The sequence below is a fragment of the Sus scrofa genome, chromosome 2 (genome assembly GCF_054392235.1).
Source record: "Sus scrofa isolate SSC_HxYL_T2T_F1_AM1 chromosome 2, Sscrofa_HxYL_maternal_Yorkshire_Landrace_v2.0, whole genome shotgun sequence".
NCBI classification, from domain to species: Eukaryota; Metazoa; Chordata; class Mammalia; order Artiodactyla; family Suidae; genus Sus; species Sus scrofa.
The window spans coordinates 29,151,818-29,172,452 of record NC_139384.1 but is presented as its reverse complement, the minus strand read 5'-3'; the positions used below and the strand labels follow the sequence as shown (position 1 = coordinate 29,172,452).

The 20,635-nt window shown below is 42.4% G+C and overlaps 1 long non-coding RNA gene across 2 annotated transcripts; it reads left to right on the top strand.

The window, feature by feature from the left end:
* The first annotated feature begins 485 nt into the window (after nt 1-485).
* Nucleotides 486-7,148, top strand: LOC146405298 (uncharacterized). 2 transcript variants are annotated; one of them, XR_014837108.1, is made up of 2 exons: nt 486-608; nt 1,436-7,148. It is a non-coding gene; the product is annotated as an uncharacterized LOC146405298 (long non-coding RNA). The 2 variants fall into 2 exon arrangements; XR_014837109.1 differs by having other exon boundaries at nt 486-600; nt 1,436-4,795.
* The last annotated feature ends 13,487 nt before the right edge of the window (nt 7,149-20,635 follow it).

Sequence of the window (20,635 nt, the reverse complement as noted above, 5' to 3'; positions counted from 1 at the left end):
CTGACAAGGTAATCATAACCAGAGTGGGATGATGATTTAAATAACCAGTCACAGAAAGACTCATGTTCGTGTTTGCTGCCATGAATCACCAAGAGAGTGACTGTGTCGTCCAAGCTGTGTGCTATGGCACGATGAGCAAGTTAGGCTCTCACAAAAGAGCTTTCTGAAATGCTTAGAGCCCCAGTACATCAACTGCTAAGAAGATGCTTATTCCACTCAATTTTAACAAGCCGTTTTTTATAAACAATCTCCAGACCTTTTGTCATATTGAGTTATACTGCAAATTGTAACCAAGTGCTATTTACAAAATAACTTTGACGAGTTACATTGATTTTCAGTCAGTTTTAACTAAAATTTTTTTTCTCTTAATTTTTATATCTGAGGAATAGGGCATGAGACAGCCGTAGGTCACCATCAATCCCTGGGAGTTCTGTTTTTCCAGTGGTCTGACACACTTAAACTCTAGTGCATCTGTTTCCCTGTAGGTGACATGGGCGATGATCCCCACTCCCGCCTGCCTTAGAGAGCTGCGGCGAACCGCGCAGGAGAAATGCTGTATAAATTCAAGACATTTCCATTCTTCGTGGATGTCACAGCCAGGTTTTCACGTAATCAGTTGTTTCTCATGGTTTGACTTTTGGTGCAAATGCCCATTCATTCTAACTAAAAGTATTTTCTGCAATGTGTTATGCTGCTTAGGTTTATGTAAGAAATTGCCATTTCTAAAAATAATTCTGTTGCAGCATGAGGTCAGAGAATAACACGGATTTGAGAAGAGGGTGTGGTGCCCTTGACTGGGATCGTAGCAGAGAATGAACTGTGTGCTGTATGAGCAGACTGTCTCCCACATTATAAATTTATATTTATTTATATTTATTTATACTTATATTGTATAAATATACAATATATATTTATACAATATATTTATTTTGTATTTATATTTATTTGTACTTTTACCCTCATTTAAACAAGGGAAATGACCTAAATGTTGGGAAGACTTTTACAGAAAAAGCAACACATTTTAGTTAATACCTGAAAATATCAAGGAGTGTTAGAATTTCGAAGTCAAAACAGCTCCGCTTCTCCCTAACCGCAACTTCTAGTTAACATTTCCAGCTACAGTTTGTTCACTGACCATTTTTGTGGAAGATTAAGATCTTCAGTACACAGCTGGCCAGACTCCCTTGTTTAAAACATTACTAAGAATTTTCTGTATTCTGGTAGAATGATCTTTTATGCACTGTCAAATGAACCTTCTTAGAATTTTCTTTTCTTTTTGCATTTTGGACTTAATATCATACTAAATTGTACAGGCCAGCTGTTGCAAAAAGTAAAACTAGTTTCCTAACCTTTTATTGAAAGATAGGTGGTGCTCTAAGTTAATATGTTGTAGTTAGAGTGTGGGAGAAAAATTACAATGGCAGTTAACTTTTAGTTTTCAAGGAAAATTTGTCCTCATTACCCATTGCATCATGACGGACTTTATCTCAGGCGAAGTGGAGCAATGAAAGAACCAAGTGTGCTGCAGGTAAGAATTAACCATTATTTATAATGTGCTGTTATTAACGGGAAACTCTTGTTGACTTTTGAAAAGGGAAGTAACAGGGCACACTTAACTTTAGGATTAGTCTGGCCATTGTATGCAAAGGAAGTCAAAACAGGGTCAAGGGCAACCGTCAGCAGAACCAGCTAGAAGCATTTGCTATAATGAAAGCTTCAGTGAATTAGATTCGTACCAGGTCAGGTGGCTTTAAAGAAGGGAGAAATGTAAGAATATTTGACATGTTTGTTTGCTGTGGTATATTAGAAATCCACAAGGTGGGTGTGTGCCTTCAGGGAATGCGGCAACAGTGATGCTGTTCCCCAGTGCAAAACACAAGTCCTCCACGGCCCCCATCACCAGTGTATAAAAGGTTAAGATTCTGATGTGTTATGTTCAGCAAGTGGTGTATTTCAGGATTAGACTGTTCATAAATGGGAAACGCAGCAGTCCTCTAATAAAATCATTGTAAATAGTTATAGATTGTTTTCGAAATTGACATTCTAGGGTCTCTTATTGATTTCAAGAGCTGGGGACAGGCAGGATGTAGTTTGTCTAGACTCGCGTAATATTGAAGACACCATTTAATTGAAATTATAAGGTATATAAAGATGTATTTTGAAAAACCATTAGCCTCTGTTAGTGGCAGTCTTTTATTTCTTTGATCATATAAAGTTTACTTTCACTTTTTATCATTTATCTGTATTTGCAAACAAATCCAAGCAGTCTTTTTTTTTGTGGGGGGAGGGGCTCACCTGCGGCATACGGAGGTTCCCAGGCTAGGGGTCTAATTGGAGCTACAGCTGCTGGCCTACACCATAGCCGCAGCCACGCCAGATCCAAGCCCCGTCTGCAACCTTCACCACAACTCATGGCAGCACTGGATCCTTAACCCACTGAGCGAGATCAGGGATCAAACCCACAACCTCATGGATCCCAGTTGCATTTGTTTCTGCTGCAGGAACTCCCCAAGCAGTCTTTTTCTTCCCAGTTAAGTAGCTACTTTTTAAACCTCTAATTTTAACCTCTGCTATGTATGATATATACTGTTAAGAGAAACTTGGACTTTTATTAAAAGCTGAGAAATTATTAGCAAAATCATAAATTAGTGATGATTTCCCTTTATTCACACCTTAAATAACTTATTTTCCTGAAATGTCTTTGTTTATGAAATTATTACTCCTGTCACTAAAAAAATAGGTCTTTAAAAATAAGATAAAATATATTAGTCATAGCACTTCATAAAGCGTAAAGTATTATATAAATAGGTCAATTTTTTTTTTCCTGCTGTACAGCATGGGGATCAAGTTACTCTTACATGTATACAGTTTTCCCCCACCCTTTGTTTTGTTGCAATATGAGTATCTAGACATAGTTTTCAATGCTACTCAGCAGGATCTCCTTATAAGTTGTATCTGATAACCCCAAGCTCCTGATCCCTCCCACTCCCTCCCTCTCCCATCTGGCAGCCACAAATCTATTCTCCAAGTCCGTGATTTTCTTTTCTGTGGAGATGTTCATTTGTGCTGGATATTAGACTCCAGTTATAAGAAATATCATATGGTATTTGTCTTTGTCTTTCTGACTCATTTCACTCAGTTCCATCCATGTTGCTGCAAATGGCATTATGGCATTCTTTTTTTATGGCTGAGTAGTATTCCATTGTGTATATATACCACATCTTCCGAATCCAATCATCTGTTGATGGACATTTGGGTTGTTTCCATGTCCTGGCTATTGTGAATAGTGCTGCAATGAACATGCGGGTGCATGTGTCTCTTTTAAGTAGAGTTTTTTTGTCTGGATATATGCCCAAGAGAGGGATTGTGGGGTCATATGGAAGTTCTATGTATAGATTTCTAAGGTATCTCCAAACTGTTATCCATAGTGGCTGTACCAGTTTACATTCCCACCAGCAGTGCAGGAGGGTTCCCTTTTCTCCACAGCCCCTCCAGCACTTGTTATTTGTGGACTTATTAATGATGGCCATTCTGACTGGTGTGAGGTGGTATCTCATGGTAGTTTTGATTTGCATTTCTCTTATAATCAGCGATGTTGAGCATTTTTTCATGTGTTTGCTGGCCATCTGTGTATCTTCCTTGGAGAACAGTCTATTCAGGTCTTTTGCCCATTTTTCCATTGATTGATTGGCTTTTTTGCTGTTGAGTTGTATAAGTTGCTTGTATATTCTAGAGATTAAGCCCTTGTCGGTTGCATCATTTGAAACTATTTTCTCCCATTCTGTAAATTGTCTTTTTGTTTTCTTTTGGGTTTCCTTTGCTGTGCAAAAGCTTTTCAGTTTGATTAGGTCCCATTGGTTTATTTTTGCTTTTATTTCTATTGCTTTAGGAGACTGACCTGAGAAAATATTCATGAGGTTGATGTCAGAGAGTGTTTTGCCTCTGTTCTCTTCTAGGAGTTTGATGGTGTTAAATAGGTCAAATTTTTAATCACGAAAGTAGCACTTGTTCTACACTTCCTATCAGCAGTGTGATAAGGAGTGGCATTTATCAGGCAGCTGTAGGATGGTACTTAATAAATTACTGTCCTTCTCAATGGAGTACTGGTCGTACTTTATTTCCAATGAGTACTCCATTTCTAAATAGAGTAGTCTATGTACTTTATTTCCCAAGTTTGCGCACATAAATCAAGAGTACTTTAAGCCTGGTTTCAGCTTCTTCTATAAATTACTGTGCTCTCGGTAAAAACCTTGTTTCTGCGCCTCAATATTCTCTTACCTTTAAAATGAGGAAACAGGAAGGAAAATTAACAGTTGCTTATCTTGTTTAATCTTCTCAATTCTGTAACGTAGGTATATCCTACTTTACAACCATCATCACAAGACAGGAAAAGGAAACAAGCTTGGGGATTATGTTACTGAACCAAAGGCACACAGCTCAGAAAGGTCACAACTGGGATTTGAACCTAGGTCTTTGCAGCATCAAAATTCAAGCTCACCACATTGCAGTATACCGCTTCCTAGGCTGTCTTATTGCTGATGAGGTAGTTCTCTATTCAGAGATGGCATTTTCCACTTGTAGTAATTGAAGGTCCTGTTCTTCTGTAGTAAAATGTGTCTGCAATATGACCACCCTTAAATCAATGCATATTTTCTCTGTACTAGTTCTCTCTGTGATTGTACACAGAAAGTGCTAGAGATTTTTGTTTTCATTACAGACAACTACTGTTAACCTGAAATGCTGAAGTTAAATGTCATAACTTCTACCCCTGAATAGAAGGCTTAGAAAAATAAAAGCTTCCACGAAATTAGGGACTTAGTACCTCTAAGGATTAAAAAAAAAAAAAAAAAAAATGATGTAGAACATTTTACTTTACATAGATGTCCTTAATCCACGTTCGTTACGAGCTAAAGTTCATTACATCAGTTTTTCTTTTGAAGGCTCTGGGCTTCTATTTTGATGACTGTATCAGTCAGGGTCCATACTTCTCTTTTGACCACCTTACCAGTCAGTGTCCAATGTGTGCAGCCTATTGCGTGACAGATTCATTGCATTGCCCAGGCCAGGTCTGTCTGCAGTCGCTGGGAAATGCAAGGCCACCCTGCTGGGCACAGGTCAGCCCCAGCTACTGGGCTGGTGCACTGAGGAGGTCATGGTGGGACAGCAAGTTGGGGACCTGGAGCACATGGTGTCTGTGTTGGGAGGGCCCTGTGGGAAGGTGGTCACCAGGCTGAGCTGGGACTGCCATTCTGGGCACGTGGCAGGGGCAGAGCATCACTGGATGCTGTTCCACACCTGATGAGTAGCCAGCAGCAGCTAGAACTGACAGTGTCTCTCAGGTGCCTTCTGCTGAGAAACTTACCATGCTTGCTATAAAGGAGAAATGCTTGGAAGTGTCATCAGTTTGTGCAGTAGTTCAGAGCAGCTGTCAAAGGGTACCACTGAATCTTAGAAATGATAAATTGGTGGCTGGCACCACAGCCCAGCCAGACAGGCTGGGAAGTAAAATGTGATCTTATAATTTGGAATAACGCCAAACAATAAGGCATCTCAGTAAGGTATAGCAATCTATGTTAGACCTACTTTGTGGGTAGAACTTATTTCCAATAAATTCACCTATTTGTTAGGCGAGACATTAAGATGTGACACAAAAGAGGATATTGAGATATTACTCATTCAGCAATGGTGAGCGTCTGCTGTGTGCCGGCACTGAGGATTCATAGCTAATGGTCCCTACCTTCAGTCAGCTTAAACTCTGGCCAAGTAAAATGCAGTTCAGTAAGTTCTGTAATCAGAGTCCGTGCCTAGGGCCTGGGTTGAGTGGATAGCTTCATAGAGGAAGTAACATTTGAAGCAGGTTTTTACATTGCTGGTTATAACCATCTCCTTTTGGTTTCTGGTCTCTCTAATTTTAGTAGCCAGATATTTAGCACCTGTTATTACAAGCTCAGCAGTTCATTTTCAGTACCTGGACATATCATTATAACTTTTAACTCCAACAAAGCTTAGAAACTTAATGGGAAGGACGGCTACCCAGTGGTGAGTTGCATGGGCAGAGAGAGGTTTACACCCTGCCACTTGCCAAGAAAATGTTCTTTGCCAGCTCATCATGCCTAGAGAAAGAGGCTGATGTAGGAAGAAAGGCTCATGCTTTGTGTAATGGAAAGGTGTTTTAACACCTCCACTTTCCTCCCTCTTCTCCAGCCCCTACTTTTTTGAAGGTGTCTTATGTGTGCAAATGCATTTTGTTAATGGAGTAAGTCATTTGCCAGGACAGCTGCTTCTTTAGGTAACTTTACACCCACTGTTTTGCTTCTTGGGGGACCATCTGTCCCATTTTTTTTCAGAGAATCCTCATCATCTCTGAGTTCTCCAGCTGACTGAGCAGAACTATAGGAGCAGGTAAAAATCAAGTTTTATTTTTACCACTCAGTATTTTTCATGCTAAATATCAACTTCTTTTATTCTTTAAATTTATTAATTCAGAGCAGATGTTTGCTATGTGGAGGCCCACTTTATTTACCTATGAGCACCACGTAGCTCTTCGTGTGTTATACTCCCTCGCAGTTAACTAGGTTTCATTGCTTACTAAATATGTTATGCTGTTTGTGGGCATTTCATTTTGACACCAAATCATTTAAGTATTGATAAATTGTTAAGAGTGTGTTTGATCTCAACCTGTTAATTAAATACTAATCAGAATGTCATGATGAGTTTCCAGGTATTCTCTCTCTCTCTCTTTTTGCTGCACCCATGGCGTATGGAAGTTCCTGGGCCAGGGATCGAACCTGCATCCCAGCAGCAACCTGATCTGTTTCAGTGACAATGCCAGATCCTTAACCCACTGCTCCACAGGAGAACTCCAGGTATTCTCGTTATACCTATGCTTTGGTGCAACTTTAGAAGAATGGAAATGGATGCTAAGATTTATGGATGTGTCTGTTCCTGAGAGCAAACTAACTTTCCTTTTAAAAATTCAGAGGATGCTTTAAAGGCATTATTCCTTTCAGCTGAGAGTGAACTGGGTGAAATTGGAAACTCAGTATTCAGGGGGGTACAGGGCTTTTCTGTGTTTTCTTGAGTCCTCAATGAGTCATGACAGCTTTGGAAAATATTGGGAGGAATAGCCTCCTGAAAAACTTTAAAAATGGAAAATCCAGTAAAGTAAATTAATGTTTTTAAAACGTCATTTGAGAAGTTCTTGACAGTACTACTGTTTTATAGTTAGATATTTCAATATAATTTTTCTATTTACCTAGTTACTTCATTCCCATTGAGTAGATTCAAACGTTTTCTTCAAACCATACGCATGCTGGCTGTGAAAATATAGTAATATAATAGTAATAGGTAGGAGTTCCTGTTGTGGATCAGTGGACTGGTCTCCCAACATTGTCTCTGTGAGAATGCAGGTTTGTTCCCTGGCCTTGCTTAGTGGGTTAAGGATCTGGCATTGCCACAAGGTAGCAGATGTGGCTTGGATCTGGTGTTGCCATGGTTGGAGCCCCAGCTGCAGCTCCAGTTCAACCCCTGGCGTGGAAACATCCATATTCTGCAGGTCTGGCTGTTAAAAAAAAAAAAAAAAAAAAAGTTAACTACTGCGTTTCAGGCATTGTTCTCAATGTTTTATATGTATTATTAACTCATGAGTTTTCATCACAACCCTGTAAGATAGGTATTAGTATTATCAGCATTTCACAAAAGACATGTTGAGTAACTTGTCTAAGATGACACAGCTAACAGTGGCAGTGATGGGATTCAAGACAGACAGGTTGGTCCCAGAGCCCCATAAGAGATTCCTCTTTTAAAACAGCAATCTAATAGGTAATCCTGGAGGTTAGCCCATTTAATGAGCTGGGGAAATGTCTCTCTGTTGATGTGAAAACAGCTTCTTGAACTTCTCAGTCGCACCTGCTGCAGGGCTATAAAAATGAGAATATTACGGAAATAAGTTTCTGTCTAAAGCCGCAATAACCTTAGTGTCGTCTAGATGTTAATATTTATGACCTTTAACCTGATTCATGGAAGGCTGGTAACTGGCGTGAATTAATAATTAAGGGGCCAACAGGAAAACACCTCGATGTTCTTATTTAGAGGGCAAGGTATCGGGGGATGACCAAAGAGTACTTTAGTTTTGCTATGAGATAATGAGCTATGGAAAAAGAAAAGTCTAATAAATTTTTTTAACTTAATAAATGTCTTTGTGGTTGAAAGTACATGTTCTTTCTGTGCGGATACCAGAGTGTGGTAAGTAGAAATATCTCTTTGATTTTCCCCAGATCGTTTTGTGATTGTCTTGGCTATGTTTTTCTTTGAAGTGTATCATTTCCCACCCCTCATCCTTACTATCACTAATGTAGTGATTAATTCATAAAATATAACACAAGGCTCATATGTTGTAGGATGCCGGGCTGGCTGCGATTCTCCCACTCTTCATCCCTCGCAGCCCCTAAATGTGTCAGTCTGACCTTCACCAAACACATTCCTTTTTTAAGGACTTGGGGAGTCTCGTTCTGTGCCTTGGTTTCGGGAACATACCGATCAAGTAAAAGTATTACTTAACCTTTTGTCAGGACTAGCCCATAACGTGGTGTTTTTTTCTAAATGGTTCCAAGGTCAGTTTCCTTTTCAGGTGGGTAGTTAAGTGAACATTTTTATGATGGTAGCGTTGACTCATCTCTTATTAGGAGATCAGAGAAGTCTTTTTGTGCATTTATATTTGCAGTAACGTAAGTAAACATTCAAAAGCAGTTTACCTTATCTGCACCAATTGTGTTTTCTCATAATTGAAAAATTACACTTTAATTGTAGGATGACTCTTTAGCAGGAGTTTCTGCCTCATGGTACTCAGATAAAAACAGATATTTGGTAGACTTTTGCTTCTTTAGTTTTTTTAAGAGAAGAATCATTAAGAACTTGGATGGGGAAGGAGTTCCCATTATGCCTCAGTTGTAACAAGCCCAACTAGTATCCATGAGGATGGGGGTTTGATCCCTGGCCTCGCCCAGTGGGTTAAGGATCCGGCGTTGCCATGAGCTCTGGTGTGGGTCACAGATGTGGCTTGGATCCCGCGTTGCTGTGGCTGTGGTGTAGGCCCGCAGCTGTAGCTCCAATTCGACTCCTAGGCAGGGAACTTCCATAAGCCACAGGTGCAGTCCTAAAAAGGAAGGAAGAAAGGAAGAAATTGGATGGGGAGATAAAACTGTGATAAATGGAAAAATGCTTATAGTATTGAATAGATTCATGGAATAGGACACACAAGTAACATGGACAATTGAAAATCTGATTTGATTAGGGAGGTCTAACCATTTTGTTAAATGAACACTTTGAAGTTTCATTGCAGCAAAGGAAACCCCTTATAGGTTAGTGTTGGCTATTAGCATTAGTTTAAAGTTACCAAACAACGAGATTACAGCAGAATTTTAAAAATTTCTATACATCTTGGTTTGCTAATTGTGCTTTATTTTACCTTTAGAAAGATTTTTTGTTTGTTTTTTAGAGCCGTACCCACGGCATAAAGAAGTTTCCAGACTAGAGGGTCAAATTGGAGCTACAGCTTCCAGCCTACGCCACAGCCACAGCCACGGCAACGCAGAATCCAAGCTGTGTCTGTGACTTACATCACAGCTCACAGCGGTACCGAGTCACTGACCCACTGAGTGAGGCCAGGGATCAAACCCACGTCCTCATGGATACTAGTCGGATTCGTTCCACTGCACCATAATGGGAACTTCCGAGAAAGATATTTTTAAATCATGAGCAATGATAGTATTAAAATGTGTAAGGAACCATGGTATTCTCTGCTTGGTGAAAGGGGGAGATCTTTGAGCTTTATGTACCCCAGACATGTCCCAAATTGGACAAGAGGATTCAGACCTCTTGTTCACTACTTTGACAGCTCTACCCATCCCTCCTCCGCTCCCGAGGAGCCATTGATGTGGGTTCAAGGGGAAGGACATTTATTAGGTTATGGTCTCAAGCGTGCTGTCTGTTAGGATTCTCCCTTATTTTTTTCCACATGGCGGGTGTGTCTGATCAGCCTAAGATTGCCTCCGCTTGGAAGATCGCAAGACATCCTCCGTAGGAAGGGCTGGCTTAGGCCAATTCAATTACCTGCTTTGCATCTTCATGAAAATCTCTTCCTATTGATTTGTGTTCTTATACAATTCTTTGTGTTTCTCTCCGACAGGGGAATGGTAAACTAAAGAGCTGAGATAAGGGTGTGGACCTGTAGGATAGAAAGCAAAGAAGCTGCCCAGCCTGTTTTTGTTCTTGGCTTGGGCGGTGGTAGGCTGGTAAATGTTCTAACAACCGGATCTCTAGAAAGAAGTGTGTATCCATATATAATGAAATGTAAGTCTACTAGAAATTTTCCTGATGTACAAAAAATATACATGTAACTCACAAATTTAATAGAATATACAATTTTCTCTTTAATATGCTCTTATTTAATATACTATTAAATACAGTACATGCATACAGTAAGAACTCGATAAAATACAAAGTTCACAAACAATAAAACATACAATACCCTTTATTATGTATTTTATATAGCTCAGCTGCCGGCCTACGCCACAGCCACAGCAACGCAGTGATTCGCAAAGAATGCTTTAAGTCTCGTTCCCCACATGAATGTTGGTTGATGGTTTTCTTTACATGATATAGTCAACTGATTGCTGAAACAAGGAAGACATCATATTTTGGAATTTTGCTTGTTTGTCAGCAAAGAGAGAGTAACATCTTCTCTAAAATCAGGCAATTTTCAAATATTGAAAGACTATTTCTTCTACTTTTGTGCTATTCACAATGTGCTAGCTACAGGCATGACATGTTTTTAAGTTTAATATGCATTATTTACACTTTTCCATCATTTTCTTATATCTAGAGACAATCAGTAATAAATCAAGCCCCCATTTTTAGTGTTTGCTGATTTCCATGGTATAAATGTTTGGATCTCAAGTTACCAACGTGATCTCCCTGAGCATGGACTTGGGAAGAGATGCATGGCCGTAGACCATTACATAGCATTTCCCACCACTCCATATACAACAGATGTGAAAACCTCAAGAACACAGATAATAGTAAAATGTGGTGAGTGAGTAGGACATGATGAGCTTTGAGTATTAGCTTTGGTTTTGATATAATTTATTTAATAGTAAACTTATATAACTTTTTATAACGGTTTGCATGATGCCTGAAAATTCAGCAGTCAGCTCTTGTGAGCTGGGACAAGCCAGCCTCAGCTCATCACTGACCTTAGGCCCTCCGACTCAAATCACTGGTTCCCTGATGCCAGCAGTGGTGGGGCCAGGAGACATCCCAATGTGCTGTGCTTTTTTTTAGGGCCGCACCCGCAGCATTTGGAGGTTCCCAGGCTAGGATCCAGTTGGAGCTACAGCTGCTGGCCTACACCACAGCCACAGCAACACTGTGCTGTGCTTTTTAAAATACAGAATCTGGGGCGTTCCTGTTGCTCAGTGGGTTAAGTACCCAACTAGTAACCATGAGGACGCGGATTCAGTCTGTCTTAACCCACTCACCCAGTGAGTTAAGAATCCAGTGTTGCCACGAGCTGTGGTGGTGTGGGTCACAGATATGGCTCAAATCCCGTGTTGCTATGGCTGTGGTGTAGACTGGCAGCCATAGCTCTGATTTGAGCTGAGAACTTACATATGCCACAGGTACGGCCCTAATGAGAGAAAAAGAAAAAAAAAAAAAAAAATCCGGGGCCCCACCCCTGGGGATAAATCTGGAATAATACTCGAAACTATAATTGAGAACAAAACCAAACCAAACCAAACCTCCAAGTGGTCCTGATGGGCAACCAGACGTAGGAACCATTGCTCTGTCCAAGCCAGCTCACCAGATCCCTCACATCAGGATTTGAAGCAGGAGTCCCATCACCACTTTGTCTTTCTTCGCCTGGCCTTGTTCTCTGCTCACATATTGTATCCCTTTGGAACCTCATGGGGGAGAGGGTAGAATGGGGGCTGAGAAGAGGGAGTTCTCGTGTTTGAGATCCTGGGACTTGGCCCCTTTTTCTGCCACTGTTGACATGGGGTATCTTGGCTAGCCCCACCATGTATCACTACAGAGGTAGAAACCACCCCATTTTCTCAGTTCCTAACCAGAAATCAGGCCCTTAGACAATACTGAAAAAGCAGAACTGGATATGAAAGGCTGTGGGCTGCATGTGAAAGGCTGGTTAGTTGGAACCTTGAGATCTTTTGCTGGCTACTGACTCATGGGGAAGTTCTGACTCGGTAGCCCACATTTTCATGTCTTTGTTTAGTAAAGCTTAACAGCAAAGTGTGATTGGCTCCTGTGTGGGTGTGGAGCCTGCTCGACAAATGTAAAAGAACGAGAGAGCCTCCATCGTTTTTTAAAATTAGTTCAGGAAAACCTGAAATTAGAACTCAGAAAGTAGGAAATAATGTCATGTTTTCAAAAGGTCTTCTGCTTTGTGAAAAGCATCAAGTTACAGAGAGAGCACCCTTTGGATAATTTTAAATGGTGCTTACAGAATCCTCACGGATGTAAATGGTCATAGAAATACCCCTGTTGCATTAAGCATACTGCACCTGTATTCCCTGAACGGTATCCAGAACCTGACTTATAGCTGTAAAATAGGAAATGCGACCCAGCTGAGGCGTGGGGGGAGAAATGGGGAGTGACATACCCTGTAAGTGTACCTTTGGGGACAGTCACAACACCCAGGCTAAGTCACTTGCAGGCACCGTGACTGAGGCAGCAATTTTGAAACTGCTTCTGTCCCTACAACACATCCTGGCCAATGTGTTACTAATGAAAGTGAAGGAACCTTAGCCTTAGTGAAAGCCTTAAACTTGTCTTTTAAATTCCTGAAACATCAATTATAAAACATATATGAGGGGAAAAATTATGGGTTGTGGAACAGGGAGGCCGGCACATGAAATCAGATAAACCTGAAGTTGTACTAGCTCACAGAATCCTATTCTTTATTAATTAGCTCAACCCACAACTTCTCACGGAAATTGTAAAAACCCATTGGGGGCAGGAGGTGGCAGGACTTGTTCAAGGATCATTGGGAATCAAATTGTGCTCCTAAGCAGGTTCCAGGTCCTCTGATGAACCTTAAGTACATTAGTCCACATGAGGTATGCTACAGATAGACATGAAAATAGATGATTAGGGCATTATTTGAGTTGGCTTTAAGTAATGATATTTTCTATCTAAAAGCGTCTTTAAACTCTGTCAATGCCTAATTTCAAAGGGAAAGTGTCTAACTTGGTATGACAGGCAGACTGCTCTTGGGCATGGAGAACAGGAATTGGAAACAGCAGCAAGCAAACCACGTGACTTGTTTTACTAAGTTGCTAGTGCCTCACATTTGGGCTGAGACTGTTTACTCTCCTTCTACCTTAGCTGTTCCAGCTTGGACACGTGGACTCTTCTGTGCAGCAGCATGCTCAGGGCACCAAGGAAACCTACTGGTCTCCCGTCCCTTTCACTGCATTTCTCACCGCTTCCCTCACCCCCATATTTGGAAGGTTAGACGAGAGGGGCTTGCTCACTTGTGTCTCTGCCATCCCACTCTCCTCCCATCTGCAAGAGCCGTGTATAGTGCTCTCTGCTACCTGGAGCCCCCATTCCATGACCTAGGCAGAAAGATCCTATCCCAGGAAGGCGTCCAGGATGATCACTAGACTGTGACATCTGCAGACCAGAGTCAGGACAAGCGCAGCTCTCTGAAAGCCCAAGGAAGGTCGTGGCTGTAAGTCTCTGGGAAAGGTAGACTGATGCCGTGAACCGGTGCTAAGCCTTGACTAGTCTCCGCATGCCCTGTGTGCTGTCCCTGGGGCCAAAAAGCAGTGCTAGTCATCACGCAGGGGGAAATAGAATCACTAACTTTCATAAACTTAGCGGGCATTTTGTCCTTTCATGATACCATTCTGTATTGGAATTCTGCTCTCTTTCCTTCCATGGCTCCTCTCTTAGCCCAAGGGACAACGTGACTCTCCAGCCTCGCCCTCAGTTGTGTCCCTCTCCTGCATCCACATGGAACCATCTTTTGTTTGGTCTCCCTCAGAATGACCAATACTTGCCCTTTAAAACTCAGGTCAAGCATCACTTCTTAGCTCTTGTGTGTATTCTGGGACCTTTCAGGTGGAGTCAGACAGTCCTCTGCACACCTACAAATGCCTTGTGGATCCTTCCTTAGAGCACTTCCCACTGTATCTAATCATGACCTTTCTTATTCACCCAATTATGAAGACCATGTTTCTGCAGCTCTGTCTCCGGCATCCAGCAAAAGGGCTTGGCACATGGTAATTCCTCAGTCAGTGGTTGAACAAATAAATGAACTGTTGCATGCTCAGAAATTAAAATGAATTTGAAGAGAGGAGAGAAAAAGACAAAGGATTTGTCTCTGAGCTCAATTCTCAAAGACAGAATCTGAACACTCTTCAGTGACCCCGCCTGTGATTGGTGAGTGCTGGAAATCTGACAGCATGTGACTCAGGTATTCCTAAGAATATAAAGCCTTGAGAAAGGGCAAACACTATTCAGGAAGAGCTTGAAATAAAAATTATCATTAAACAAACACTGAGGGAGAGCTGTCTTTGGTAAGAAATATGCTCTAAGCATGCATCAGGATTCAGAACAAATAAATCTAGATAAATGGGAGATTGTATCAAAAGGAACCTGTTTTGTTAGCTGGAAAGTTACGAAGGGTGATTCATAGCTCTCCTGGGTTAACAGCACAGTCAGTGACATGGTAGCAGACAATCTACAGCTTCTTATTACAGTGTGCTTTTAGCTCAGGGCAAGAAAGGTATTTCATTCAGTGCGGTAGCATGTATGCCACATGGCCATTTGCTCAACACGGTCAAAGAAAGTATCACTATACAGGACTTTCTCCAAGTTGGTGATAACGCATATCAATGACCCCTACCAACCTAAAGCCATACAGAACTGCACAGTTAGTTATGTTTGTTTCCCCCAAAAGTTGGATGTGGATGTGCTGGGTTGCATAAGGACAACTGCAACCAGTTATATTGTATTGTTCACAGCCCAGCCCCACCCTGCTCCAAAAGGATTAATGACGGAAAAAACCCAAAGGGCACAGAACTAAACAACGCTCGTTTTTAATGAAACTTCTCTATAGTAAATAAGCATTGAAAAGAGGCCCAATTCAGGATCTTGGGCCCTGGTGCTATAAGCTTAGAATCAAAATAGCCGTATAAATGCGCATCACTACTTCTCTGCAGTGAACTGGCAAGAGCTTTCCTGGTAGAGTTCTTGGGGTTGAGGGTTCTTACTGGACCAGTTTTAAACGTGAGCAAGCGTGTTGTCTTTTTCCTCCGTAAAGATCTTGCTGGATTAGCCTGGGGCTTAGGGAAAGGCACCTGCTTTTAAAGAGGCTAAAGCTGAGAGTCCAGAATGCACAGTCAGGACCTCTGACCATGTTTGGAAGACCTTTAGAGACGGCTTATTTTTCTAAACCGGTCTTGAAAGTTGCCCTCCTTGCCTGGCCTCTGGTGTTCCCTCATCCAGTATCCTTTGACTCTTTCCTGCGTGCCCCTTCACTGCACAGTTAGGGCAGTAGGTGGCAAAGAGATCCCAAGCCGATCGATTTGTTTTTTAGTGACTTCTGGCTTTGCTGCCAGAATCATCCATTGCCAAACAGTGGCTTGTGTTTGTCTATGGTGATGTGTGCACTAAATAATGCAAGGGAATCCAGCAGGTGGTAGAGAAGGCACTGGCTCCTTTTTGTCTTGGCTCTTTGTAAGTGCTGTCCACTGGCAGATAAACTGTGGTTCTCAGACTCCCTCTCTCACCTAAGCACGCAGACATGAAGGAAGCTGAGTCCTCAGGTCTCCCTGTGATCCTGTATCCATGGAGGTTACGAGTCCTCACCTTAGAGCTGACTGCCTGAGTTCCTACCCCCGCTCTCCCACTGCTGTGTGGCACAAGGCAAGCAGTTCGACCTCTCTGATTTCTCCAACTAAAAAATCGGGGTCATCCTTATAATACCTGCCTCATAGGGTTCTAGAGAGAATTAAAAGGGTGAATAAAGTACTTACATGTTGAAGCCCTCTTGGCACACACAGTCTCAGATCTTTCAGCCTTGCAAAACAGCATTTACAGCTAAACGGCGTTGGGCTGTTTGTCTAGACAGCGCCTCATTTTTTAAAAAAGGAGAAAACTAAACTCCAAAGAAAAGACAGGCCTTCTCCCAAAGTCCAGGGGCTGTTGGGGACAGAGGGAGAACTGACATGTGAGCTCCTTGACATCCATGTGGTTCCTGGGCAAGGAGAGGATCAGATTTCCAGAGTAAACTGGCCGTTTCTTAGACTAGTTTTGTTTGCTTAGGCTTTCGGAATGGGCATAAATGGAAGACTTTATAGTTTAAGAATATAATGCCAGAGTCAGTGTGTAAACTAGACGGAGACACGGGGATTTCAGAGGGCAGAGTTCCACGTAGCCGTGGCCCATACATCCAGGGCTATGGAACTGGGCTTTGGTGGTAAACAATGTTGCATACGAGGAGCTGGAAGTGGGTTCGCCAGCCCGGGGTTTTAAAAAAATAATGACCTGTGGTTGACATATGTATTCAGTTCAGCAGCCAGGCAGTAAAATGGGTGTCTTTATTTTATAGTTCTATCTCACATATTATCTGGACTAGCCTGGGGCTCATATTATCTACACACAATCCTCACTACCCCTCCCCTAAAATCACAACTATCATCAACCAAAGGGGGCATCATGGCCCCTCTTTACTGCCACTTCCTCCTTCCTCCACGCGTGCCTCCTTCCTGACCGCCTTTTAATGTCCGCCTCCGTGTGGCTTAGCCTCAATATAAAGGCCAGGATGAGGCACAGTGTGAACTGCCATGATAGGAAAAAAAAAAAAAATAAAGAATTAAAAATCACCCTTTGGATAAAACCAGCCCCCAGGCCCAGGTTGCAAGTGGAACAAGTGTTATGTGCTTTTGCGTGTGTGAGCAGCTGTCAACCTTGCTGGTCGAGTGGTCTCCCAAAGCCAGGGACACGGGGGCACCCCCAGGACAGGAGGGGAGTTCCTCTCCCAATCTGTAGCACACCCCGTTCTTTTATTTCTTCTCTTCATCCACCTACAGGTTGGGGATAACTCTCACTGTTTATCTCTTGGGTTCTCAGGAACTGGCAGTTACCAGATTTTGTCAGTTACTTTACTTAATTTGTTCTTTCTGCCCCCCCAAATCTTGGAGGTAAGGTTTCTTCTAGGACTGAGCATACTGACCTTTTGTTTTTTGTGGGTTTTTTTTTTTGAAATAGCCTCAGGGACCCCTGCTGTTGGGGATGGGGGCGAGGGAGCCAAGTAGAGGTCCCTCGTTCCCTCTGATCTGAGATCCGGGAAACCTCCAAGAAACCTGTTCCCCTTCCTTCACACTAGGGTGTTGCAGTTGAAGGTGAAGCTGGTGTGAAGTGACTAGGCTAAGAAAGCCTAGCAGGATGTGAGTAAATTAAAGAATTGGGTTTTTTCCCCTGGGTTTTTAGGCAGGGGGGAACCTACCTACTATCAAAACTGAATAAAAAGTACCAGCATGAATGAATGTAGGGGCAAGTCCAAAGCTGAGATACCATTTCTGCTGTAAGGAAATCCACAGAGGGAATTTCCTCCCTTTAAAAAAAAAAAAGGCAAGTTAATGATTAGAAACTGCTGCTTTCACCATTCTCTCTCTGCCTAATTTTCCACTCGCTTCCTTGGGGAAGGGGGGCCTCTTGGAAGCTAGTCAAGAACACTGTCATTAGGTTGGATGGTTGGAGAAACTAATGATTAGATACTTGGAGCCTTTATTGGAAGAGAAAGCAACTTTGTTGCAGTTGACGTAGGCCAAGGCACTTGGGTCCAGGGCAAAGGTGACAGGTAGGGATGAGGTTGCAGTGAGGGAGTTTACTACTCTGTTACTAATAAGTCTGGTGGCCCTGCTTTCTCACAGGGAGAGGGGCCAGCTTTGGATTTGTCCTCCCCAAGCCCTAGAAAACATTTCACCTGCTGACTCTGTCCAGGTGGAGAGAGCTAGCTAAACATCTCAGTGGCCCGGATCCTAGGTCTCTGCTTGTAGAAAGAGGTCAGCCAGCATTCTGCCCCTACTCAGATTCCTGATTACTTGGAATTAGGTGGCCCGGAAAGCCCCAGAGATTTCACGGTCTGATACTTGGAAGCCATTTGAAAGAGAAACTTAGCAACAGGATCCCCAAACATACATAGGAAAGTGAGCCCTTTCTAGGAGTGGGTTCTTGGTGTCTGGAGTTTGTCTGTGCATGTGGCCAGCCCCATGATGAGCCAGGCCCCTTGGTTTGGGGAAGGACACATGGCATCGTCTCATGCGGGGGCCTATAACTTTTACTTTCTCTGTAGGGTTTGCCTGCCTGAGAGGTTCTTTCCTTTATTGTTGTTGCTTTGAAACAGTTGTTTGGCTCTTGCCATGGAAACTGTAATAAATAAACAGACCCGTGATTGATTTCTTTTTTTTTTTTTAAAGCAACCCGTGATTTTTTTTTCTTTCTTTTTTTTTTTTTTTGTCTTTTGTCTCTCTTTTGTTGTTGTTTTGTTGTTGTTGTTGTTGCTATTTCTTGGGCCGCTCCCGCGGCATATGGAGGTTCCCAGGCTAGGGGTCCAATCGGAGCTGTAGCCACCGGCCTACGCCAGAGCCACAGCAACGTGGGATCCGAGCCGCGTCTGCAACCTACACCACAGCTCACGGCAACGCCAGATCGTTAACCCACTGAGCAAGGGCAGGGACCGAACCCGCAACCTCATGGTTCCTAGTCGGATTCGTTAACCACTGCGCCACGACGGGAACTCCAACCCGTGATTTCTTAATGGTCTCTGTCTTCAGATGCACTTCTCTGCCCCATTACCTCGAGAGCGTTCAGCTATTGGCAGTAAAGAAGAAGAGGGAGAGGGAAGGTGAGTACTGGCAGAACAGGCACGTCTGGAAAAGAGCGTGCTCTTAGGCCAGTTTCTCACACAGTGTGGATGTTTGCAGAAGGATACAGTGTGTGCACTGTGCAATTAAAAAAAAATTTTTTTTTAGAAAGTTAAGTCCAATGTTCTTTGTATTTTTGGCTATCCTTCACAGAACTTTCTTTGGGGGGGGGGGTTACGATTACTTCAGTATGGTGTCACACAGACTCATTCCAGTGGAATCCAGTTTGATGGTCTGAGTGCTTTTGCTCCAAGAGGTGGACATGTGTTTTGATTTACATTGTGCTTGGATGGACTTTGTGTATGCCTCATTCCTATGGAAGACATAATTTGCAACAGAAGACTTGGAATAGCACCATCCTGCTTGCAAAGTTATTGAAGGGTATTAAAAAAAAAAAAAAAAAAAAAAAAAAAAAAAAAAGACTTTCTGATTAATTCCAAAATCTTGTACTGCTTCTCTGGTAGGTACCATTTCTGATAGGTAACCCAGTGTAATTCTCACTTCTGGATCTATAACAGCCTCACCTGAGTGGAACATGAATCCATCCCACTCTTACTCTACCCTCATCACTCCCGCTCACAGAGTCTGTCTTGGTTGGGGGTCTTGGGATAGATGGATAGATAGATGATAGATAACAGGGTAGGCAGATTTCTTTTTTTTTTTTTTTTTTTTTTTTTGTCTTTTGTCTTTTTTGTTGTTGTTGTTGCTATTTCTTGGGCCGCTCCCTCGACATATGGAGGTTCCCAGGCTAGGGGTCTAATCGGAGCTGTAGCCACCGGCCTACGCCAGAGCCACAGCAACGCGGGATCCGAGCCGCGTCTGCAACCTACACCACAGCTCACGGCAACGCCGGATCGTTAACCCACTGAGCAAGGGCAGGGACCGAACCCGCAACCTCATGGTTCCTAGTCGGATTCGTTAACCACTGCGCCACGACGGGAACTCCCAGATTTCTTTTTTCAAAGACCAGGTGAGTTTGAGCCTCAGCCATGGTTAAGAACCACTGAGTTAAACGGTGTGGCCTTTTAAAGGCCATTTGCTCTAAGGACAATAGACAAACCTAAGGATATGAAAAGAAGAAGATGCTTAAATAAAGACAGCCAAATAATGTCTGTGGTCACAGGGCACCTTGCTTTTGTAACCAACTGCTTCCTTCGCTCATGGGCTGATTTGATTTTACATAACGGTAAATGCTATAAAACTGTAAAATTCCATGACATTTTTGAAATCAGAAGCATGGGGAAAAGTCATTTCCCACTATTAAAAAAAAAAAAAAAAAAAAAAAAAAAAAAAAGACTGCCATTTCACTGAGCTAGAGATGGTGACATGTATCAGCCCACATGTAAGGGGTTGTTAATTATCTTAATTATCTAGGTAGTGGTTGATTGGTTTCAGTTGGATATGGACCCATGCTCTGTAAGGGTTGTTTGGTACATGCAAGAGATGCACAAGCTGATCTTAACCACTTAGCACATGCTGGGTACTCTTCCGATGCTTTACTTAACATCACCTCCCAACATCTCTACAAGGTAGGTGTTATTATTCCTATTTTATAAATGAGAAACTAGGTACAGACATCTGTCAAAACTTGCTTGGCTAGTTGGCAGGATTGGAACTCAAATCTGAATGGACCCAAAGCCACACTGCAACCACCACAGCACTTGGTCTCAGCCCCTGCCCTG